This window comes from Rhinoraja longicauda, chromosome 7 (genome assembly GCF_053455715.1).
Source record: "Rhinoraja longicauda isolate Sanriku21f chromosome 7, sRhiLon1.1, whole genome shotgun sequence".
NCBI classification, from domain to species: domain Eukaryota; kingdom Metazoa; phylum Chordata; class Chondrichthyes; order Rajiformes; family Arhynchobatidae; genus Rhinoraja; species Rhinoraja longicauda.
In genome coordinates, this window is record NC_135959.1 from 49,037,826 (window position 1) to 49,064,090 (window position 26,265).

A 26,265-nucleotide genomic window follows, 5' to 3' on the forward strand; every position below is an offset into this window, starting at 1 on the left:
AAAGCACAAAGTGTTAGAGTAACTTAGCAGGTCAGGCAGCATTTCTGAAGGACATGTATGGGTGATGTTTTGGATCAGGACTAAAATTATAGAGATATATCAGAGCACATCCCACCACATCCACACTAACCCTTTTGCCCATCTATACTAATCCCACTTAATGATATAAGGTTTTTAATAAACCTTGCCTGTTTAATTACCTATCTAAAAGTCTCTTAAACATCATGATCACACCTGACTCCACCACCTACCTCCTCTGGCAGCAAGTTGGTGCCCCCATATTCCCTTTAAAACAACTTACCTGAAACCTCCCTCTTGTTTTTATCCAATTTATCCTTTACTCTCAAGAAGAATTTGACCTTGGTGAAGGAGGGGGGAGGGGAGAGAGTGTTTGCAGTCTCTATTTTTGAATAGTTATGAGAAATAATATCCCCTTGTACTCCTTGTTTATCAGTCCTTGCAATTAAACAGAAAACAGAAAACAGAAAATAGGTGCAGGAGGAGGCCATTTGGTCCTTCAAGTCAGCGCCGCCATTCATTGTGATCATGGCTGATCATCCACAATCACGATCACAATCACGTGGCGGCGCCTAACGGCAGCGGCTGACTAGCAGTCTGTCCGTCTTTTTTTTGTTGAGTGTCGGTGTTGGGATGATTTTTATATATATTTTTTTGGTTGTGTATGTGTGGGAGGGGGTGGTGGTGTGTGGGGGGTGGGTGTGGGTGGGTGGGTGTGGGGAACTTTTCTCTTCCTCACGGCGCGGGGTGCGGCTCGGCTGCGGGGCCTAACATCCCCCGGTGCGGCTCGGCCGCTGGACTTTACATCCCGGTGCGGCTTGGCCGCTGGACTTACATCGCCCGGTGCAGCTCGGCTGCAGGGCTTAACATCGCCCGGTGCAGCTCGGCTGCGGGGCTTAACACCGCCCGGTGCAACTCGGCTGCGGGGCTTAACACTGCCCGGTGCAGCTCGGCTGCAGGGCTTAACACCGCCCGGTGCAGCTCGGCTGCGGGGCTTAACACCGCCCGGTGCAACTCGGCTGCGGGGCTTAACACCGCCCGGTGCAGCTCGGCTGCGGGGCTTAACACCGCCCGGTGCAGCTCGGCTGCGGGACTTTTCACCGCTGGTGCGGCTCGGCTGCGGGACTTAGCTGCGCAAGGCTTGGTCGCGGGCCTTTCATCGCCCGGTTCGGCTGCGAGACGTTTCAGCGCCCGGTGCGGGGACTGTGCGGGTCGGTCGGGGACGAGCTGTCTGTCCGTGGGCGTGGGGAAGAGAGGGGAAGTTTTGTTGCCTCCATCACAGTGAGGGGGTGTTTGGAGTCACTGTGATGGACGTTTGTGTTGGGGTTATGTGTCTTGTGTTCTTTTTTTTTTCTATGACTGCTATGTAGTTTCGTTCGGTACTTCGGTGCCGAACGACAAATGAAGCTCTGTTATACCTGTTATACCTGTTATGGCTGATCATACACCCGTTTCTATAAGATCCCCTCTCATCCTTCTAAATTCCAGTGAATACAAGCCCAATATTTCCAATATTTCCTCATATGACAGTCCCGCCATCCCAGGGATTAACTCGTGAGCCTACGCTGTACTGCCTCAATATCAAGGACGTCCTTCCTCAAATTAGATGACCAAAACTGCACGCAATACTCCAGACTTAGTTTCACTAGGCCCTGTACAACTGCCGAAGGACCTCTTTGCTCCTCTACTCAAATCCTCTCATTATGAAGGTCAACATGCCATTATCTTTCTTCATTGCCTGCTGCACGTGCATGTTTACTTTCAGTGACTTGTGTACAAGGACACCCAGGTCTCATTGCACTTCCCTTTTTCCTAATCTGACACCATTGAGATAATAATCTGCCTCCTTATTCTTGCCGCCAAAGTGGATACCTTATGTTTCTCTACATTATACTGCATCTGCCCACTCACTCAACCTCACCTTACAACCTCCTCGCATCCTCTTCGCAATTCATACTGCCACCCAGCTTTGTGTCATCTGCAAATTTGCTAGTGTTATTTTTAATTCCATAATCTAAATCATTAATATATATTGTAAATAGTTGCGGCCCCAGCACCAGGTCTTGCGGCACTCCACTCGCCACTAACTGCCATTCTGACAGGGACCCGTTTATTCCTACTCTTTGTTTTCTGTCTGCCAACCAATTCTGTATTCATGTCAATACCCTATCCCCAATACCATGTGGTCTAATTGATAATAAAAATAATAAATAACAAATTAACAACTCTTAATGATAGCGGAGTCAAGGGATATGGGGAGAAGGCAGGAACGGGGTACTGATTCTGGATGATCTGCCATGATCACGGTGAATGGCGGTGCTGGCTCGAAGGGCCGAATGGCCTACTCCTGCACCTATTGTCTATTGTCAAATAAGGGTAGTGTGAAGAAAGGGGCCTGACCTGAAATGTCACCTCTCCATTTTCTCCAGAGATGCTGCCTGACCCACTGAGTTACTCCAACACTTTGTATCTGTCACAGAAAATAGTAAGGCATGCTGGCTGGCACCGTATAATCTTTCATTAACAAAATACTTTGTTTGATTGCTTACATTACTGACCGTTTCTCACACCTTCGAGTGAGAATGCGAAGATACCGAAACAGACGTTAAAAATTGCTGATTAGAGGACGGTGCAGCTATAATTCTTAATATACTGCTCCTGTTTTACGATGTGTATGTTTACTGTATATTATAATCCATAAAAAAATAAATAGCACTATCCTTGTAGATTCACTCAAGAATATTTTTGATATATCGCTGGTTTGAAGATCAAACCACTTTCTTTTCTGAAGATCAAAACCCTGTCTGAAATATTTAATTCGAGAAGGAATTGCACAATAAAAAATGTTGAAACATGTCATGTGAATGCCATGTGCAGTGGGCAGCAGCCTCATGTGATCTTTGATAAAAATTACAGGCCACAAGAATAAAAAAAATCACAAACAGATGCTCTGAACCATTGGCATCAGCTCAAATGCAAGCCTTAAAGTTCTCTGAATTCAAGCTATAATAATTCACTTGCCTCATTTCAGTATCAGTTAGAAGATGTGGCACTGATATCAAATATCAAAGGAATTTTGGCTTGTGATTTCATATTCTGATTGAACCAGAAATCTTGGCACTGAGCGTGTCACATCTGGGATTACACTTCAAACTGCTATGTTTATTATTGCAATCATATGAGCAATACATTTTTATTTTACGAAACCTATCATTTTATCTGGTATGACGTTACATTACAACAGAGACTAAACCAAAGTAGTTTGTTGGCTGCAAAGTGTTCTGAAAGCATCTGAAATCATGAAAGGTGCAATATAATCAAGGATGAGTCACACTCTGGCCACTCCCTCTTCTCCTCTCTCCCATCGGGCAAAAGGTATAGAAGTGTGAAAACGCACACCTCCAGATTCAGGAACAGTTTCTTCCCAGCTGTTATCAGGTAACTGGGCCATCCTACCAACAACTAGAGAATGGCCCTGAAATATTATCTACCTCAGTGGAGACCCTTGGTCTATCTTTGATCGGACTTACCTGGACTTTATCTTGAACTAAATGTTATTCATGTTATTTCCTTTATCATGTGTCACTGTGAATGACTCGATGATAATCATGCATTGGTTTTCCGCTGTTTGGTTAGCACGCAACAAAAGCTTTTCACTGTACCTCGGTGCATGTGACAAAAAACGAAACAAAACAAAATGAAATGAAATGAAACTAAACTAAATTAAACTAAACTAAACTAAACTAAACTAAACTAAACTAAACTAAACTAAACTAAACTAAACTAAACTAAACTAAACTAAACTAAACTAAACTAAACTAAACTAAACTAAACTAAACTAAACTAAACTGCTAGCATTGAGAAGTTAAAACTTCCAACCTTATGTCTTTGTTTTTCTTTAGTGTCTGCCAGCTCACTTTTGACATTATTTAGCTGCATCTTCAGCATTGGGCCACCTTATTTTAGCAAAGTTGCTTTGGATAATCTATCCAGCAAAAGCGTCACAAAGTTCTGTCAAGTAGAATCACTTTTGGAAAGATTCCCCTCAAATCCCTCTGTTATTCCTTGTACAAATGGTTTAGTTTAGTTCAGAGATACAGTGCGGAAACAGGCCCTTCGGCCCACCGAGTCCACTAGCAACCACCATATACTAACACGATCCTACACACACTAGGGGCAATTTACAATTTTACCAAGCCAATTCACCTACAAACCTTTATGTTTTTGGAGCGTGGGAGGAAATCACAGCACACTGAGAAAATCGATAAAGGTCACAGGGATAATGTACAAACTCCGTACAGACAGCACCCATGGTCAGGATTGAACCTGGGTCTCTGTCGCTGTAAGGCAGAAACACTACCGCTGTGCCACCGTGGCACCCTGTAACATATTTTACAAACACTCGAATTTACAGAAAGTATGCCTACAATTGAAAGGGGGGTTGCAGAGTGCCTCCGAGATGGATTCTTAGAGCAGCTAGAACTGGAGCCTACCAGAGAGAAGGCAATTCTGGATTTGGTGTTGTCTAATGAAGCAGATTTAATAAGGGAACTCAAGGTAAAGGAACCGCTAGGAGGGAGAGACCATCATATGATTAGTTTTAATCTGCAATTTGAGAGGGAGAAGGTTAAATCAGACTTGGTCAGTGTTAAAGTTGACCAAAGGGGACTATGGAGGCATGAGAGAAGAGCTGGCCAAGGTTGACTGGAAAAGGATCCTAGCAGGAATGATGGTGGAACAGCAATGGCAGGAATTTCTGGGCATAATCCAGAAGATGCAGGATCGTTTCATTCCAGAGAGGAAGAAAGATTCTAAGGGGAATAAGAGGCAACAGTGGCTGACAAGGGAAGTTAGGGATGGAATAAAACTAAAAGAGTAGCAGGAAGCCAGAGGATTGGGAAACTTTCAAAGGACATCAGAAGGTAACAAAAAGAGCAAAACGGGGTGAAAAAATTAAGTACGAAGTTAAGCTCGCCAAGAATATAAAGAAGGATAGTAAAAGCTTCTTTAGGTATGTTGAGAGAAAAAGATTAATAAAGACTAATATGGGTCCCTTGAAGGTAGAAACAGGTGAAATTATTATGGGGGAACAAGGAAATGGCAGAAGAGTTGAACAGGTACTTTGGTTCGGTCTTCATTAAGGAAGACACAAACAATCTCCCAGAAGTACTAGAGGACATAGGGAGATAGAGGAACTGAAAGAAATTTGCATTAGGCGAGAAATAGTATTGGGTGGACTGATGGGACTGAAGGCTGATAAATCCCCAGGGTCTGATTGTCTGCATCCCAGGGTACTCAAGGAGGTACACATTTTCCAATGTACACAAGGTACACATTTTCCAATGTTCTATAGATTCAGGATCAGTTCCTGTGGATTGGAGGGTTGCTAATGTTATCCCACTTTTCAAGAAAGGAGCGAGAGAGATGGTCTTCCTGAAATTGCACCTTTTCATCCCAAGCACAATGGAACATTCTCTTCCATCATGAATAACCTTTCCAGATTTCTCCCTCTACTACAACGAAGGGTCCCAACCCTAAACGTCTTCTATCCATGACTTCCCCAGATGCTGTCTGACCCACTGATTTACTCCAGCACTTTGTGTTTTAATTCTTTGTAGGTTATTCAAAGCCCCATTCTTGAGACAGTTGTTTATAATGTCAGCTACTTCTTTAAATCAAAATAAAACTAACACAGACTCACAACCCTCTGTGATTCTGTAGAATCTTCTGCAGATACACCACTGTCTTCCACTGTGATTCTGCTGTGATTTTCTCATATTCATAGTCATACAGCATGGAAACAGGCCTTGTGACTACTTGTCCATGCTGACCAAGATGCCCCTTCTATACCTGTTCCATCTGCTTGCATTTGGTCTATATCCCTCTAAACCTTTAATATCCATTTACGTGTCCAAATGTCTCCTTGATTTATTTCAGCACATCCTCATGACAATGCAACCATTTACCTCCCTTTTGGTTGCTGTCTGAATGGCTCACATCTTACTTAGATGGGGCAGGAACCTGCTCAGGTTGATGTTGAACCCTGGACAGTTTGTACAGCTGCAACATCTCTGGGACTTGACTTCTCCTTTATGGCTTGGTGTTGACTGTATCTGGCATCAGACTAATCCTGATCAGTGGGTAAACCTGGAAGATTTTCACAAAATGCTGGAATAACTCAGTGGGACTGGCAGCATCTCTGGAGAAGGTGGACGGGTGACGTTTTGACCCAAAACATCACTTATCCACATTCTCTAGAGATGTTCTCTGACCCACTGAGTTACTCCAGCACTTTCTGTCTCTTTTCTTTAATTAACTGGCATTAGCAGTTCCTTATGTCTCTCTTAATGTACGTTTCTCTATGATCTGTATTTCATCATTCAGCTTCTGCTGGAGCCAAGCTGAGTTGCATTTTAGTTGTCCTCTGAAGCCTAATTTACTTGACATGTTCACTTTTTTCAGCCTTACTGTCACCAGTCTCTGGATCAATGATTTCATCCCAAAGCAAACATTAAACAGAACTCATTCTTTCAGCCAGCGTCAGCCACACTCTCCCTGGCTCCACAGCTCATTTTAAAACCAAATCTTCTGGCTGAAGTGTATCTTGGCCTAAGGAATGCATGGCTCCCTGCTGCCTGCCCTCCTATTTATGTACAAAGTGGCCTAGCCCCAAAATGCCTCATTGTCTACCCTCCTCCCAGCTACCTACCATACTTTGGCTGCAACCTACCTGTCATAATATGATTCCCAACTGCCCTGCTAGTACTAAAAAATATAAATCAGCCCAAGTCTGGCTTTGATGTATCTGGACATCCCTGAGTTTCAGCCTTTGAGCCTAATTCTTGTCCCCCCTGGCTTGCTCTGCCACAGCCGAGTCTGGCTCTTCATTGTATACATGTAGAAACAAGGAACTACGCACACTGGTTTGTACCAAGTACTGCTGGAGTAACTCAGCGGGTCGGACAGCATCTCTGGAGGAAAAGACTGGGTGAATTTTCGGGTCGAAAACCCTTCTTCAGACTGAAAGTAGGGGATGAGGAGTGGGAGGGTGGAGTGGGGGGGGGGGGGGGGGGGGGTGTAGGCAAAGAAAGATCATGACCGATAGGGCCAGCAACAAATGGCCTCAGGCAGGGCGGTACCTGGTAGGCCCATTGTTGGCTCGGTAAGGTGTGATCTCAAGAGGGAAACAATGTGGAGAACTGTGGAACTGGTAAAATGACTAGAGTGCAGGAAGGGGCAAGGGGGAGGGGGAAGGGGAGGAGAGGGCAGTGTAAGTAGAAGTTACTTAAAATGAGAGAATTTGATGTTGATACCTTACATAGGTAACATGGCATGTTCATAGCTCACAGATCAGTGGTATGAACATTCAATCCTCGAATCCTCCATCTTTCTCTTCACCACTCACATCATTGCGAATAGGGTTGTTCTTCGAGACCCCTCCTCCCACTTGTTGTTTAATTTACCGAGGCCACATAAAGAAAGCCCATCAACGCCTCTACTTCCTTAGAAGACTGTGGAGATTTGTCATGTCAACGAATACTCCCTTGAACTTCTACAGGTGTACAGTAAGTAGCATATTGACTGGTTGCATCACAGCCTGGTTCGGCAACTCGAAAACCCAGGAACAAAGAAGATTACAAGAAGTGGCAAGCACTGTCCAGTCCATCACAAGTACTGACCTCCCCACTATCGAAGGGACCTACAGGGGTCACTGCCTCAAAAAGGCAGACAGAATCATTACAGACCCACACTACCCTGGCCATGCTCTCATTTCACTCCTGCCATTGGGATGAAGGCAAAGGAGCCAGAAAACTGTAACATCCAGATTCAGGAGCAGCTTCTTCCCTACAACCACCAGGATACTAAGCACTACAGCCTCCAAATAGGCTCCAAACTACATAGATTTGGAGGCATTGTTTTTTTGTCTTTGCACTATTATTGTTTATTTGTTTGTTTTATACATATACTGAACTTTTTTTAATTGAGTATTATGGCATTTACTATGATTACATACCCGTTGTGCTGCTGCAATATGAATTTCATTGTTCCATGTTGGGACATATAACAATAAAACTCTCTTGACCCTTGACCTTTTCATTAGATGTGGCAGGTCTGTAAAACCGAACCAAGCTTTACTCAATCACCGTTACTTGGGTCATTGCTTTCAAATCTCTGCAGGGATCTCTTTTCGATTCGTACTGAGGGCTAATCAAATTCTCCTGATCATGCTACATTGATTTTCCTCCCTTTATCACTGTATAATTCCTTTTGCAAAGAATATATGGGTTCTAATTGAATTTGACTTTGCGACAGAAAACTTTCTCACCATTTGCTATGTGGCAATGTTTCTTCAGTCTCTTTAAATTCTTTTTATGAATATCTTAAGCATGGACATCCTCATTACTATTGCACGAACAAATGGAAACAATCTAAAACTGCTTGCTTAGCACAGTAAGAGAGAACTTTAGTAAATGCATTCATTCACTCAAGGGGCTAATTCAGTATTCTGCAATCATGTTTTCCCCTCATGGTCAGTCTAAATTATCTACTTCATGAAATAAGTGATTCAAACATCAGCGAGGTAGGGTGAATTTTAAAAAAACGAGAAAATTGAATACATTTTGTATTCCCCAGCTCTCTGTTAGGTATTTTCTGCTGAGTGATGTGTTTCTGAGTCGACGCAGTTTCGTCTTTCCGTGGCAATAAAATCAGAAATAAGTGAACAAAATATATAGTCAACCTTGCTAATTGCCAGACTGGCAAAGATTTACTGTTTCAACAAAAGTGAGACAATAAATAATATTAACTAGACCAAGTGGACCTGTTGGGCCCAAACCTCTCCTGCATTGGTGCAGCACCCTCTCCACCCCCTCCTCCTCCCCTCCCCCTTCCCTCTCCTCCCCCCTCCCCCCTCCCCCCTCCCCCTCTCCCCTCCTCCCTCCATCCACCCCCCTCCCTCCTCCTCCCCTCCCCTCCCCTCCCCTCCCCACATCCCCTTTCCTCCCCTTCCCCTCCCCCCCACTCCATCCCCCTCAACCCGCCTTATCCTCCCTCCTCCCCCCTCCCTCCCCCTCCCTCCCTAGGAGATAGATTTAAACTTAAAAATGTGAATAACTTTTAAAATATAACACCAATTTCAATGAAACTTCTTTCATTAGCACCAAAGGGACGACGGTGAATAAGGGGGGGGGGCTAAAATTGTCGCACTATCATGTACCGTTTTGGCTGTAGTTCAGGAACAAACAAACAAACAAACGAGAGTTTTAATATATAGATTAAAGATTTTGTTTCATATCCTACTTTAAGTCTCAAGTTTAGCTGCACAGAGCGCTATTATTAAAGCTCTTACCCTCACTCCATTTAGGTTGACAATTAACATTCAAAAGTATCTCTCTTTATTTATCAATTAAGAGTTTCATTGTTCCATTTTGGGACTTATGACAATAAAACACTCATGACTCTTGACTTGACTTGCTTAAATTAGTCTCGGTGTGGTTCCATTGCATTTAAATCAAAACCACCAAGTGCACCATCAGAGTGCAGAATATAGTTCTCAGCATTATAGTGGTCCACTTACATAGACAATATCCAATGTCTCCAATGGGGTTTAGGTTGGGCTAGAGGTGAATTGGACAGTATCCTAGCATATGGAAGGACCATTCAGAAGCCTGATAACAGAGAGGAAGAACAAGTGAGACACACTCTGTGGTCTCTGCAAGATGTTTGAATAGATCACAGTCACAGCCTAATCAGGTCTCCAATACTAACCGAAAGTCCCTTCAAATAGCATAAGGAAAAAAAAACTGACGCAATATACTTATCATTCTTTTGAGACACTTCCACAATTAACATTGTGTGGAGTTTTCTTATCCAACTTATGTCTGTTTATGCAGAAATATATGTCACTTGAACAATGGTGTCATTTGGATCTACCAGGAAAATAAGTTCATGTTATAAGAGTAGAATTAGGCCATTCAGCCCATCATGTCTACTCTGCCATTCAATAATGGCTGATCTATCTCTCCCTCTCAACCCCATTCTCCTGCCTTCTCCCCATAACCCCAGACACCTGGAAATGACAGGTACACAGAAATGAATAGCACCTGGTACAATTTCACCTGGAAATTATTCATGTAGCGATCTATGCTTGATAAAATTGAAATTGGATTGTCTAAAAGCAAGGATTATTATATTCAATTCAGTTTAGTTTAGTTTAGTTTATTGTCATGTGTACCGAGGTACAGTGAAGAGCTTTTTGTTGCATGCTATCCAGTCAACGAAAAGATAATATGTGATTACCATTGAGTTGTCCACAGTGTACAGATACAGGATAAGGGAATAATGTATAGTGCAAGATAAAGTCCAGCAAAGCCTGATTAAAGATAGTCCGAGGGTTTCCACTGAGGTAGATGGTAGATCAAGACTGCTCTCTGGTTGGTGATAGATGGGTCAGTTGCCCGATAACAGCTGGGAAGAGACTCTCCCTGAATCTGAAGGAGTGCATTTTCACACTTCGGTACGTCTTGCCTGATGGAAGAGGGGAGAAGAGGGGAGAAGAGGGAGAGTAGCCAGGGTGAGACTCATCCTTCATTATGCTGGTGGCCTTGTGTAGGATAAGGGATACTATAAATGACCAGATAAAAAATAAAATTACATTTAAAATTTAAACAAGTGAAATAGAGATGGGAGAAAGACAGAAGTGAAGTGATTATTTAAATTTAAATTGTGTTTCAAAGATTGACTCCAACATCACATAACACAGCTACTTCTGAAATAGGTCGTAATTGTTACTTTAATATTTTTTCAATGTCACATGGCAAGTTATTTATCCAGAGACGTTTACCCTGCAGTGCTGGTAGCTGAAAAATTTAAAAGCTGAGACTAAATATGAAGTAACATTTTAAATATTTATAACTGTGACTATTTCATGAATTTATATCACTAACATGGTAATAAATTGGTATGGGTCATTCAGCACCACAAATATTGTGATTTTCAATTTAATTGAAACGTAAGAGAAAATTAGTTATCCGATCTGATTATTCAGATTTCCGACCAGGCACAATCTATTCAAGTAGTGTTTCACTTGGCAATGTGTGCAATTTCCCCTCATTGCTAATGGAGATCAGGACAAAAGAGAGAAGATGGAAATGTTGCCCGACAATCCACTCTGTAAAGCCTCAAGTGGGAATAATGTAGACTTTAGAGATGCAGCATGGAAATGGGCTCTTTGGACCATGCAGAGCAGCAGTGCCTGGACACTAGCACTATCCTACACACTAGGGAGAATTTACCATTTACAAAAGCCAAGTAACCTACAAGCCTGCATGTCTTTGGAGTGTGCAAGGAAACCGGAGCACCCAGAGAAAACCCACCCTATCTCGGGAGAACGTGCAAACTCTGTGCAGACAGCATCTGTAGTCAGGATCGAACCCGTGTCTCAGGTGCTGAAAGGCAGTAACTCTACTGCTGCACACTGTAGATAGACAATAGACAATAGACAATAGACAATAGACAATAGGTGCAGGAGTAGGCCATTCAGACCTTCGAGCCAGCACCGCCATTCAATGCGATCATGGCTGATCACTCTCAATCAGTACCCCGTTCCTGCCTTCTCCCCATACCCCCTCACTCCGCTACCCTTAAGAGCTCTATCCAGCTCTCTCTTGAAAGCATCCAACAAACTGGCCTCCACTGCCTTCTGAGGCAGAGAATTCCACACCTTCACCACTCTCTGACTGAAAAAGTTCTTCCTCATCTCCGTTCTAAATGATTGGAAAACAATGCAAAACTCTCCTTATAGCTACTACTTCCTAATCCAGGCAGCATCCTGGTAAAACTATTCTTTGCCGTCTTCAAGGCCTTCTACATGTTTTTGTTGGGTGGACGTGAGAAGAAGATGTGGGAACGATGAAAGGTAAAAGTCAGGAAGCTGGAAGAAATGAACACTGGGGAACGGCTGGGAGATGGAGACACAAGGAACTGCAGATGCTGGAACATTGCATAGAACACAAAGTGCTGGATTAACTCAGTGGGTTAGGCAGCATCTCTGGAGGACAGTTTGACCTTTCGGATCGGGACTTTTCCGGAGACTGGAGAAGGATCCTGACCTGAAAAGCCACCTGTGCATGTCCTCCAAAGATGCTGCCTGACCTGCTGAGTTACCCCAGCACTTTGTGTTGGCAGGATGGGAGGTAGTTAGTAGCCTCATTGAGAAAGGATAGAAACGTACAAGGCTACATGTACTTCCTTGTCATTTATGGACGCATTGCGCTGGTTACAAACCTTCCAGCTAATGTGTATCACTGTATATCTGAACAGCGCAGAGAATGACATTTTCATGTCGAAGCTCAACTTGACAAAGAAAGCTTGTTGAAAGCATTTATTTTAATCTATCGGGAACACAATAAGAATTTGCAGAGAACATAATCATTTGTTGACAAACAAAGGATAAATTGATTGTATTATGTCACCCTCTGTCATAAGTGAGGCACTCCACCACTCATTTTCCAGCAACTGGTGGTCTGGCCCTCCTTTAACACAGACAAAATTACAAGAGTGCACATCAAATAAGGGAAGGGATTCCACGCCCGTGGGCCACATGAGTGGCAAGGGTGTGCGGTAAAATAGTGTTCGGGTAAAATGTATTGAATATATGTATAGCCTCCGAGAATGTCGGATGAAGTATTTTGCACGGATCATGTATTCCTCCGTCCCCTCCCCCCCCTCCCCGTCCCGTCCCGTCCCTGGATGTTCCCCCCAAAAAGTGGCATCTAGGCCAGGTAGGGCAACCAATCTTCATCTCATCTGGACTTTCACGGCCATTCGGCGGGTCGAATTTCCCCCCGCAGCCAGGTCTGTGGAACTCTGGCCCAGCCGAAGCCGGCAGATCCAATCCCATAGCTGACCTCCACAGCTGGATTTCTGATCAGTGGATTGAATTTGCCCTCTGCTGCCAGGGCTCTGGATGTCCGGCCAGGCCATAGCCGGCAGATACGCTCCCATAGCCAACTGCCGAGTCTGACTTTGTGAGCCAGTATCTCGACTTCTGTTGGTCCGGCAAAATGGATAATCAAGCAAGGCTCTGGAACGAAGGGTGCCGGAAAATTGGTGGTGGACCTGTTGTAACAGACGTAACTAAACAGTGAATCCAAATCCAAGCACGTTGGAAGTGCAAGGACAATATGACATGGAGGTGCACAATCCTTGTTAAATCAGCTAAATCTCAAAAGAAAATAGAAAGATTCCAAGAGTGTACGGTGATATTTTATGAAGAAATGACCTGCGTATTACAACCTATTCAACTAATCTGCAACTCCTACAGTACCAATGAACAGCAGAATTAATCAGTATTTAATAGGTTTGAATAAGGGGTAGAAATAATTAACTTACAGTTTAATGAATGTGCCTGCGCTGCCGCAACATAGCTGATTCTGTACAGGATTAACAGAATCCATTTGCATTTAATAAGCAGCAGCTAAATAGCCACATAGCCAAACACCACTACACAAAAAGCTAAGACCCTGCCACGTTCCTTTGATTATCTTTTAATGACTTTAAAAAATGAAAATAATATATATTTTTTAGTAATTACTTGAAATGAGATTAAGCGTGGTTTGCTTTAATAGCAAAAGGAACACTTTATAAAAGTTTACAAGGTCTTTTATTTGCAGGCTGTCTAAAAGTAATTGCGGGCACTGGAGTCCACAAGGGTGCTCTGATTAAATTGGATTTTGTAATTGATTCAGCACTTACCAGCACTCTCCCTCATCAGCTTTTCATTGAAACTGCTGACGGCTTTGCCAGTAAAGACTCATTGAAGCTAAGCCAAGTATTAGTTCATATATATAGTTATAAAATACCATTTGACATTAACAGTTCAGTCTTTCCCATTTCATCTTTCTCCTTTCTTCGTTGAGAGATGGTGAGGCCATCTCTCTAGTTTTTGTTAGAAAATGAAGCTTTGAAGTTGAACGTTTGTGTTGCTATTATTTGAGAGCAGTGAGTAATTCAGAATATAAAGTCCTAAACTTAACCAGGAGATTACTGGATGCTTCTGACCACTGCCCTTTAGCTTGTGGAGCAGTTCATAAAGAATGGATGAAGTTTGCTTTTTATATATATATATATTATTTTTCGTTTTGTTAAAATCTCACCCACTAGCCCAGGCAAGGCAAGGTTCTTCAGTGTGAAGAAGGGCCTCGACCCGAAATGTCACCCATTCCTTCTCTCCTGAGATGCTGCCTGACCTGCTGAGTTACTCCAGCATTTTGTGAAATAAAAAAGCCCAGGCAAGGTTGTTCAGTTGAAAACTGTTGGCAAACAGGGTGAAATGAGCTTTACGCCAACAATCTTTAAAATGCATTATTTTGCATACTGCATTGTGACAAACTAGTTATTATATATAATTATATATTAATATATATTAAATATACGTTGCTTGTCCCATTGCATTTTAGACTTCTAATTAGACAAGAAAGCAGAAATTCTGCTGTATTAAAGTAATTACAAATTATCTCCCTTTGCTAAGTGAATATCTACTCTCCACTAAACACATTTTTTTAGACAAAAGAAACTGCAATTGCTGGAAAATGTCTTTGTTCACATTCCCTGTGTATCTTTTATCCATAAAACCGGTGTCTCTGGCCTTTCAACCAGCTGCTAATATGTTAGATGTAATAGGAATAGCTTCCCATGTTTATTTTGTGTAAACCAGTCATTATCTTGCACACCCCTGTGTAATGTACATTACACTCTGCCAAATGTTCTCTCAAACTTCTTTGTTTCCAAGGAGAGCAACTGTAGCAGTTCCAATTTAACCTTGTAACGAAAATGCCTCTTCCCTGGAATCATTCCAATAAATCTTTTCTGCACCTTTATTTCTGCAACCTCAACTTTCTTCCTAAGGAGTGCTAACCTGAAATGGTTGTGAATACTTCATCTGTGCACTAATGCACAGTTGTATGTACAGCCTCAATATATTTGCATTCCAGAATTCCATGTGCTTTGTTCACCACTTGCCCTGTCATCTTCAAGGATTTATTCACATCAATCAAGGTCCCTCATTCCTGCACCATCTTAAGAATAATGTCATTTGGTCCATGCTGTCTCTTTTTATTTATGCTGTCAATGTGCATGGCTCCATACTTTTCCATATTAAATTCCAGTTTCCTCTCAGCTGCCTTTTCAGTCAGCTTACCTGTGCCCCTTTGCAATCCAATTATATCCTTCTCGCTTTTTATCTCGCTTCCAAACTTTGTGTCACCTGCAAATTTTGCTTTGCGCACCCACTATGTCCAGGGGGGACTGAGGAACACCATTTTCTACAACTTCCAGTCTGAAATGCAACCTTTCCACCACAACTCCCCACTTTCAGTTTGTCAGCCAATTTTCTCTCCCAGGCATTGTGTATCCATGATCTTCAGGGATGCTGCCTGATCCACCATTACTCCAGCACTTTGTGTCATTTGTGAAAACTACCATCTTCAGTTCTTGTGTCTGCAATTTCCTCTCTGTGCTGCTAATGCTTTCATTGTCTATAATTTCCTTTCCGTGCTTTAATTCTATCTACCATAATCTTGTTCACCAGCCTTTTGCATGGAACTTCTGTCAAAGTCCTTCTTCAAATCTATGTGGATGACATTTAATGTGGGCCTTTAATAGACCCTCTCTATTGAATGTGTTGCTTTTTGAAAATTTGCACTAAATATTCCCAACCAACTCATTCCACTCCAAGTACCACTACAACTCATACCACTCCAAATACCACCACAACTCATACACTCCAAGTACCACCACAACTCATACCACTCCAAGTACCACCACAACTCATACCACTCCTTAGTGGCACAAAATGGCGCAGCAGTAGAGTTGCTATCTTACAGCGCCAGAGACCCAGGTTTGATCCTCACTATGGCTACTGTCTGTACGGAGTGTGTACGTTCCAGAGAAAACCCACGTGGTGACAAGGAGAACGTGCAAACTCCGCACAGACAGCACCCGTAGTCAGGATTGAACCCGGGTCTCTGGCACTGTAAGGCTGCAACGCTACTGCTGTGCCACTGTGCTACCCTACTAAATCCATGCCAGGATATTATGCCAAGCCTCCTGTGCCCAAATGAAACCCATGCCCATATATTACTACAACCCTTCATGTCACACCTTATCAAAGACCTTCTGAAAGTCCAATACACTACATTCACTGTTTTTTAAATATCTATTGAAACTTTCACCAACTGCCTTTATGTTTCTCACTAGATTTTTCTACCTTTATTTTCCTTATCCACTTTTTTACCCTCCTTTGCTAAATTTTCAGGCCCTGCTCCTTTCGACAACATTACATCACTGATGTAACACTATTTTAAACTTTTCTTGTTAGTCACAGTTGACCATTTTTTCTGTTGGCTCTTTGAGTATGAAAGTGATATGATTGACATTTAGTTTATGCCCAGTAATCAATTTTTTTAAATCCTTAAATTCTCCATGTATAAAACCCGAAATGTGTTTGGCCGTATAGCTTTAGTTGAACTGAATGCTTGTTTAAAAAGCACATGAGTAATACTTCCCCTCATGTCCAAATGCAAAAGTGTTTATTTTGTCCGTTTAAAGTTGACAGCTAATTGTTCTCATTCTTTGCCACTGTCTTTCTATTGTTGTCTCTTGGCATTTTGGGCATTTGAGTTAGTGTTTTACTACCATGTTCCAAGTTCCTTTAATTGGCAATGGCAAAGGAACTGGCACAGCTTATTTTCAGTCAGTGATTATGTCCCCTTGCTGTTGACATAATAGGAGAACCATTTCTGTTTTTCATTCACTTTATAATGAGGGCTGTTCATAAAACTCCTTTGCCTTGTCCTTCATCATCATTAAAAAGATTCTCTTCAAAGTGCTGACCTTTCAAGGCAGAAGCTTGCAGCAAATCTATGTGGATATATACGACAGCATAAACCGCTGAAACAACTTGCCAAATAGGCCAATTTGAAAATGTCAATTTTATTGAATTCAATGCTGTGTAGACACTGCATCTCTATCTTATGTTCCCACAAGCACCAGAGTCATTTTGATATCAATTTATTGGCAAACAATGATATGACGTTGTAGAGGTGATGAAAAATGAGTAGGCACATATTTGGCTGTGATTTTAACAAGCCAGTATTTCCCTGAACATAAATAAAAGCAGGTCCAGAAATGAGACATGATGCCATCTGTTGCCCTTGTCAAACTGAAGCCTGACAGAGCCAAACTTCTGTCCACTCAATATATCTCACGGGCAGCAAATAGAATTTTCCTGTAAAGGGTAGTGTTTTAAGCTACATTTTGCTTTTCCAAATTATGTTGGCAGGGGGGGGGGGGGAAGAGAAGTCTAACTTCAAATGGCAGAAGGGCGGCATGGTGGCGCAGTAGCTGCAGTAAAGTTACTGCCTTAAAGCGCCAGAGACCCGGGTTCGATCCTGATTATGGGTGCTGTCAGTATGGAGTTTATACTTTCTCCCTGTGACCTGCAAGGGTTTTCTCCAGGTTCTCCGGTTTCCTCACACACTTGAAAGACGTACGGGTCTGTAAGCTAATTCGCTTGGTAAAAAAAACCGCAAAATTGTCCCTGGTGTGTGTAGGATACCGTTAGTGTGCGGGGATTGCTGGTTGGCGCGGACTCCGTGGTCTGAAGGGCCTGTTTCCCTGCTTTATCTCTAAACTAAACTAAACTAAACTAAACTAAGATTAGCAATATTTGAAATAACAATTATTTTGTGAGGAGATGTCAAACTGAAATATATGCTGACCTGTGTTGGCAGCAGCACAAAGGGAGTGTGTCAGGACTGGCAGAGATACAGAGAGTGCACCACATGATGAAATACCAATGGTAAATTTACAGAGGCCAACTAACCTACAAAACTGCACATCTTTGGGATGTGGGTGGAAACTGGGGCACCTGGAGGAAGCTCCGCAGTCACAGGGAGAATGTACAAATTCCACCCAGGCGGCACCCGTAGTCAGGATCGAACCAGAGTCTCTGGCGCTGTAAGACAGCAACTCCACGGTTACGCCACTGTAAGTCATAATGCCCTTATATCAAGGGCATCGTATGAGCGGTCACAGGTAGAAAATGCAAATTCCACCCCGCTGGCAGTCGAGGTCAAGATCGAACGCGTTCTCCGGCCCTGCGAGGTAGCAGCTATATCAGGTGCGCCAGTGGCCCACCCTTAAATCTGCATTAGCTTTGGTTTTCAGAAGGGTAGACATAGCCAAATCGACAGTTAAATCTATGGACTACAACTGGGGTCTTTGTTTTGGTTTTCAAAAGGGTAGATCTAATAGCCTAGTAAAAGTTTAAATCTACAGACTGAAACCGAGGAGAAGGTTCAAATTCGGCTTCACAGCATCAGGTGTGACGTGTCCAAGGAGCCCTGTTGCCCAGAAGTAGTGCTGCCCACATCAGACCAGCTGCTCCATTGTCTGAGGCACAGCCCAGCCCAGCCAGAGTGCTGCACATCTGCACATCGGCACATCTGCCTGCACGAGAGCCAGCACACAGCAAAATAGTCCATTATATGTGAAGTCCTTGAAGATATTTTGACATAATAAAGTGTTTCTTAAGTGGAAGGATTATTCCAAAAGGAGGATGTTTTGAATGGAACAGTTCCACTAGTACTGAATGTGAAACTCCAGCTGGTTTACGTTGCTGGTCTTTAAAAAATTCAATAACTAAGCTACACCACTCAATGTTCTGCATCCTATTAAAATCAACGCAGATTATTTTTGCCTCAGAGGAATCATTTTCAAGTTGATGTTCTTGTGGACCCACCCCCCCCCCCCCCACCCCCCCTTTTTGCGAATGTGAAACTATGGAGGAGCCTTTTCGTGAAAAGGTTTCACTCAGTTTAGTTTAGTTTAGTTTAGTTTAGTTTAGTTTAGTTTAGTTTAGAAATACAGCGCGGAAACAGCTCTCTAGCCCACTGAGTCTGCGACGACCAGCGATCCCCACACATCAACACTATCCTACACACACTAGGGACAATTTACAATTTTACCAAGCCAATTAGTCTTCAAACCTGTACATCTTTGGAGTGTGGGTGGAAACCAGAGTTCCCGGAGAAAACCCACGCAGGTCACGGGGAGAATGTACAAACTCTATATGGACAGCACCCATAGTCAGGATCAAACCCAGGACTCTAGCACTTTGAGGCAGCAACTGGGTGAGGTCACGTGGCCGCCGGCTGGGTGAGGTCACATGGCCGCTGGCTGGGTGAGGTCACGTGGCCGCTGGCTGGATGAGGTCACGTGGCCGCTGACTGGGTGAGGTCATGTGGCCGCTGACTGGGTGAGGTCACATGGGGCGCAGGGCGGTGACGTTACGTGGCCGCTGGCTGGGTGAGGTCACGTGGCCGCTGGCTGGATGAAGTCACGTGGCAGCTGACTGGGTGAGGTCACGTGGCCGCTGACTGGGTGAGGTCACGTGGGGCGCAGGGCGGTGACGTCACGTGGCCGCCGGCTGGGTGAGGTCACGTGGCCGCCAGCTGGGTGAGATCACGTGGCCGCCGGCTGGGTGAGGTCACGTGGGACATGGGGCGCAGGGCAGTGACGTCACCTTGTCCCGTATTTGGGAGTGCTATAGTTGGCATCCCGCCCCTCTCCCAACCCACTAGGGGCAATTTATAGAGGCCAATTAACCTACAAACAAGAATGTCTTTGGGATGCGGGAGGAACCTGGAGCACCCGGAGGAAACCTATGCGGCCATAGGGAGAATGTGGAAACTCCACACAAACAGCACCCGAGGTCAGGATCGAGCCCAGGTCTCTGGTTGTGATGCAGCAGTTCTACCAGCTGCTGTGAGGACTGTACAGACTAAGCAATGGCATTTTGAGGTGGGAGGGGGACAGCAAGCAGATTTTGTGGATATTGCAGTCAGAGGGGAGAAAATGTCCTTCACCATTCATGTGTTCATTGTTGCCCATTGATTCACTGCAAGACTTTACGTCAATTGCATTGATATTAATCTCCTCCGTTGGTTGGATATTGACACTCAATAATATTACTTCACACATTGACGAGCTCATTGTGAAAACCACTGAACAATGGAGCGTGTTTTAAGCGGTTGTTTACCAACTCTAAGATCCTCATCTTAGAGTTTAGTTTAGTTTTGGTATACAATATGGAAACAGGCCATTTGGCCCACCGAGTCTGTAACGACCAGCGATCATCTGCACACTAGTTCTCTCGTCCACACTAGGGACGATTTACAGAAGACAATTAAGCTACAAAACTGCATGTCTTTAGAGTGTGGGCGGAAACCGGAGCATCCGGAAAAAATCCATGCGCTCACATGGAAAATGTATAAACTCACTGCAGACAACACCCATAGAGTGGATCGATCGATCGAGGGACTGTGGCAGTGTAAGGCAGCAACTTTACCTTTGTACCACTCTGCCGCCCTTGTGTCTTCCAATGTATTGGCCACATTAGGTAATGGTGGCCGTTTTCCATCGTCAGAGGTTATTTCCAAAAATTATGAGCTTTTAAAACAATCCAGTAACTTCATGGTTAATATTATGAAATTGGCTGTTTTAAAAATCCACTTTGCCTTTAGATACTTTAAGTGCCCCAAATAGTGTGTTGGGATTCAAACTCATGTCTCTGGGTTTGTGGTCCAGAACCTTGCTTGCTGCCCCATTAACTTTATGACCATAACATTAAAAGTGAGAGCCTTACTCTTATTCTTTATGAATATTACAGGTTATTTTCCTGTAACAGGAATTGTAATCCTGTATCCTGTAATTTGGTTTACAATGATTTGTTGATGTTGATATAAGGATAAATATTGTTAAGCCGACCTGGAAACAGAACCACTACTCATTGAATAATGCCATCATAAGACATTGGGCCAGACTTGAAAGAACAAAAACGAAGTGCCTTTATGATATTTTCCATATATTTCACAGATCATCTTGTAAATATTATTAATTCATTATACTTCACAATACATTCCCAGATAGTCATTCACAATACAAAATAAGTTGTTGGATGAATGTAGAAACAAGGAACTACACATGCTGTCGATCACGTACGCTAAGGCCTACTGGATCACCCAGTTGCTAACCATTTTAGCTTTCCTTTCATACCCACACAAACATTTCTGTCCTGGGCCTCCTCCATTGCGAGACATGCAAACTGGAGGAACAGCATCTCATATTCTGCTTGGTTAGCTTACAACCCAATGGTATGAACGTTGTCTTCTTAAATTTTAGGTAACCTCTTACAAACCACCCCTCCCTCCCACGTCCCCCTCCCCTCCCTCCTTTTCTCCCCCACCCTCCCCTTTACCCCACCTGGAATTGCACCCATTGCCCTCTGACTTCCCTTCCTCCTACATTCCTTCCTCTAGCTTCACAATTTGCAACTCTTCAATCTGTCCGTCTCACACCCTCTGCTTTAATCTCCAGCCTTTGTTCCAACCATTTGCCTACCCAACACCACTCCCTTGCCTGTATCCACCTAAGCCTGCCAGGCTTGGTCCTGCCCCACCCCTCATAGCTTTCTTTATCCCCCTACTACAATCAGTCTGAAGAAGGGTTCAACCAAAAATGTCGCCTATCCATGTTCTCCAGAGATGCTGCCTGACCCACTGAGTTACTCTAGCACTTTATGTCCTTTTGTTGGGAGATTGGTTATAATATTGAGTGCCTGGAAATGTAACAGTGGAGTCAACAGCTTTCAATTGCAATGAGCGATACTGAAAATTATTTTATTCTGTGGTTGTTTAGTTTAGTTTAGTTTGGTTTAGAGATACAGCATGGACACAGGACCTTCGGCCACCGAGTCCACAACGACCAACGATCCCCGCACATTAACATTACCCTACACACACTAGAGACAACTTACACTTATTCCAAGCCAATTAACCTACAAACCTCGACGTCTTTAGAGTGTGGGAGGAAACCGAAGATCTCAGAGAAAACCCACGTGGTCACTGGGAGATGATACAAACTCCGTACAGACAGCACCCATAGTCGGGATCGAACCCGGGTCTCTGGCACTGCAAGCGCTGTAAAGAAACCATTTTACGGCTGTGCCACTGTGCCCACTTTAATTCTCCTGAGCTTTTATCGCATACTTCAGTTTATAAAGTGGTGAATCCATGGAATTCATTGCCACAGATGGCTGTGGAGGCCAAGACACTGGATATTTTTAAGGTGGAATTTGACAGATTCTTGATTAGTAACGGTGTGTCAGGGGGTTAAGGCAGGCGAATGGGGTTGAGAGGGAAAGATAAATCAGCCATGTTTGAATGGCAGGGTAGACTTGATGGGCAAAATGGCCTAATTCTGTTCCTTGAAATTATGAACTACAGCATTAGCCGACCAAACGTGGAAAAATGTCCTTTGAATTTTGCTAAGTGACAGTGCCTATCCCAACCTGAAAGAAACCTGACCATATCGACCTTACAATCGCTGAGTCGTGGGTTCACCTGTTGCAGTGGGGGTTGCCGTCTGATGTTGGTCCTGAACAATCTTTGGCAACTGGCAATGTCACTGAGCAGGGTGAGCAAAAAAAGAATTCACTGTACATCTGCACATGTGACAATAATGAACCCGTGACCCTTGACTCTTGACCTTGAAAATTTCCACAGGCAGCAAATCAGGAATGAAAATCTCCATATAAATATGATTTTGGAACATTGTTATAGAGTGAAGTACAAAGTGAACTTACACTTGCGATTAAGGTAGAAGCTGAAATATCATGAAAACAATTTAAATCGTGGCTGTAGTTTTATTGTTCATGAATCGGTGCAATTTTGAAATAATTATCCGAACAAATGATAGATATAAAATTGTTCTTTTTAGGATATTGTTAATGAGCAAATGGGGATCGGTGTATCATTGAAGTCTCACATCCACCCTGTGCAGTTAACAGTGACACTTACCAAGAATAGAGCATTAATTTCTAAAGTTCTCATCTATTCACTGACGTTTTAATTGGTCGGGAGATGTAGACGGAGACAGGCCCTTCAGCCCACCGAGTCCACACTGATCATTGATAACCTGTTCACACTAGTTCAATGTTATCCCATTTTTGCATCCATTCCCTACACATTAGGCACAAATACAGAGGCCAATTAACCTACAAACCCACAAGTCTATGGAATGTGGGTGGAAACCAGAGAACCCGGAGAAAACCAACGCGGTCACAAGGACAATGTGCAAACTCCATACAAAACACCTGATGTCAGGATTGAACCTGAATCCGAAACTGAACCCGAGTCTCTGGCACCATGAGACATCAGCTCTACCGGCTGTGCCACTGTGCTGATTTCTGATGATTATGGTGGAGAAGGTTTCTAAATAGGGCAGTTTAGGGAGGAGTAGAAACATAGAAACATAGAAAATAGGTGCAGGAGTAGGCCATTCGGCCCTTCGAGCCTGCACCGCCATTCAATATAATCATGGCTGATCATCCAGCTCAGTAGCCTGTACCTGCCTTCTCTCCATACCCCCTGATCCCTTTAGCAAAAAGGGCCACATCTAACTCCCTCTTAAATATAGCCAATGAACTGGCCTCAACTACCTTCTGTGGCAGAGAATTCTACAGACTCACCACTCTCTGTGTGAAGAAATGTTTTCTCATCTCGGTCCTAAAAGACTTCCCCTTATCCTTAAGCTGTGACCCCTGGTTCTGGACTCCCCCAACATCGGGAACAATCTTCCCGCATCTAGCCTCTCCAACCCCTTAAGAATTTTATATGTTTCTATAAGATCCCCCCTCAGTCTTCTAAATTCCAGCGAGTACAAGCCCAGTCTATCCAGTCTTTCCACATATGTAAGTCCCGCCATCCCAGGGATCAATCTGGTGAACCTTCTCTGTACTCCCTCTAAGGCAAGAACGTCTTTCCTCAGGTTAGGAGACCAAAACTGCACACAATACTCCAGGTGCGGTCTCACCAAGGCCCTGTACAACTGCAGCAGAACCTCCCTGCTCCTAAACTCAAATCCTCTTGCTATGAATGCCAACATACCATTCGCTTTCTTCACTGCCTGCTGCACCTGCATGCTTGCAGTCACTGAGTAGGTAGTCACTGACTGTTACTTCTGGATTTCCAAGTTGATCTGTGTATTTGCATATTTCATATGTTGCTCAAAACACAAAGCGCTGGAAGAACTCAGCGCGTCAGGCTGCATCTGCGGAGGGAAATGGACAGGCAACGTTTTGGGTCGGGACCCTTCTTCAGGCTAAGTGTTTTGCTCAAGATTACAGCATCTGCAGTTCCTTGTGTCTCTCTTTCACATGTTGCTGTTAGATTTCTTTCATGGAACATCAATACAGTGAGTATTTATATTCTCACCACATGCTTCCAGCCATTTATTTCACACACTCGCCACACTGAAGTCACTGCCATGTATTCATTGACTTGTTCTTCCATGATCAATACGATTAGTGGTAACAATTATGACAAAAGTTGATATCCATAAACTATTATGAATTATAACTTCACAAGAATAACCTTTATCGATATTCTCTAAATGCAGTTCTTTACCTGTACAAAACATCAAAAATGATAAATGACGCCTTCACAGAGAGAGAGAGAAAATTAGAAGGCAAGTCGCTTGTTTAAATAAATGTACACGAAGCATGAGTGACAGTTAACTATGTAGACTTTAAACATAGACTTTAGAGATACAGTGTGGAAACAGACCCTTTGGCCCACCGAGTCCATGCCGACCAACAATCACCCCATATACTAACACCAATTAACCCACAAACCTGTACGTCTTTGATGTGTCGGAGGAAAGGAGAGCACCGGGAGAAAACCCACGCAGTTACAGAGAGAATACCTACGTCAGACTCCTAACCATAGACTACAGCTCTGTCTTTAATACCATTATACCATCCAAGCTTATCACTAAACTCGCGGGACTTGGTGTCAGCACTCATCTCTGCAACTGGACCCTCGACTTCCTGACCAACAGACCCCAATCAGTGAAGATAGGGGACAAAGCATCCTCTACGATAATCCTCAACACTGGTGCTCTGCAAGGATGCGTTCTCAGCCCCCTTCCTTACTCCATGTACACCCACAACTGCGCAGCCATGTATAAATCTCATTCAATTTTGAAATTCACAGATGACACCACCGTTGTGGGCCGGATAGCAAATAATGATGAGACAGAGTACAGGAAGGAGATTGAGAACCTTGTGTCCTGGTATTGACACAACAACCTTTCTCTTGGAGGAACAGCACCTCATATTTCGCCACCAAACAGTCTTTCCAGGTGAGACAAAGGTTCACCTGCACCTCCTCCAACCTCATCTATTGCATCCGCTGCTCTAGATGTCAACTTATTTACATCGGCGAAACCAATCGCAGGCTCGGCGATCGCTTCGCTGAACACCTGCGCTCGGTCCGCATATTAACCAAACTGATCTCCCGGTGGCCGAGCACTTCAACTCCCCCTCCCATTCCCAGTCTGACCTTTCTGTCATGGGCCTCCTCCAGTGCCATAGTGAGGCCCACCGGAAATTGGAGGAACAGCACCTCATATTTCGCCTGGGCAGTTTGCAGCCCAGCGGTATGAACATCGACTTCTCCAACTTTAGATAGTTCCTCTGTCCCTCCCGTCCCCTCCTCCTTCCCAAATCTCCCTCTATCTTCCTGTCTCCACCTATATCCTTCCTTTGTCCCGCCCCCCGACATCAGTCTGAAGAAGGGTCTCGACCCGAAACGTCACCCATTCCTTCTCTCCCGAGATGCTGCCTGACCTGCTGAGTTACTCCAGCATTTTGTGAATAAACCTTTCTCTCAACGTCAGCAAGGCAAAGGAGACAGCGATGAACTTCAGGAAGTGAAGCGATGCACAGACCCCAGTTTGCATTGATGGTGCCGAAGTAGAGATGGTTGAAAACTTCAAATTCCTCGGAGTCAATATCTCAGGAATAACTGATGTTTCAGGTTCAGAACACATCTTCAGACTGAAATTAGAGGTGGGGAAGGAGGGTGGGGGGTCAGAAATAAACTAGAGGCCGGCCCTAATTAGTTCTGGCCTTTTCTTGCCTCCAGTTTATTTCCACGCTCCCACTACCCCACCTCTACTTTCAGTCTGAAGAAGGTAACATCACCTATTATTTTTCTCCTGAGATGCTGCCTGGCCCGCTGAGTTACTCCAGCATTTTGTGTTTGTCTTCTGTATAAACCAGCATCCGCAGTTCCTTCCTAATTTAGCCCAGCACTGATGGGAAACATCCCTGGAATAAATTAC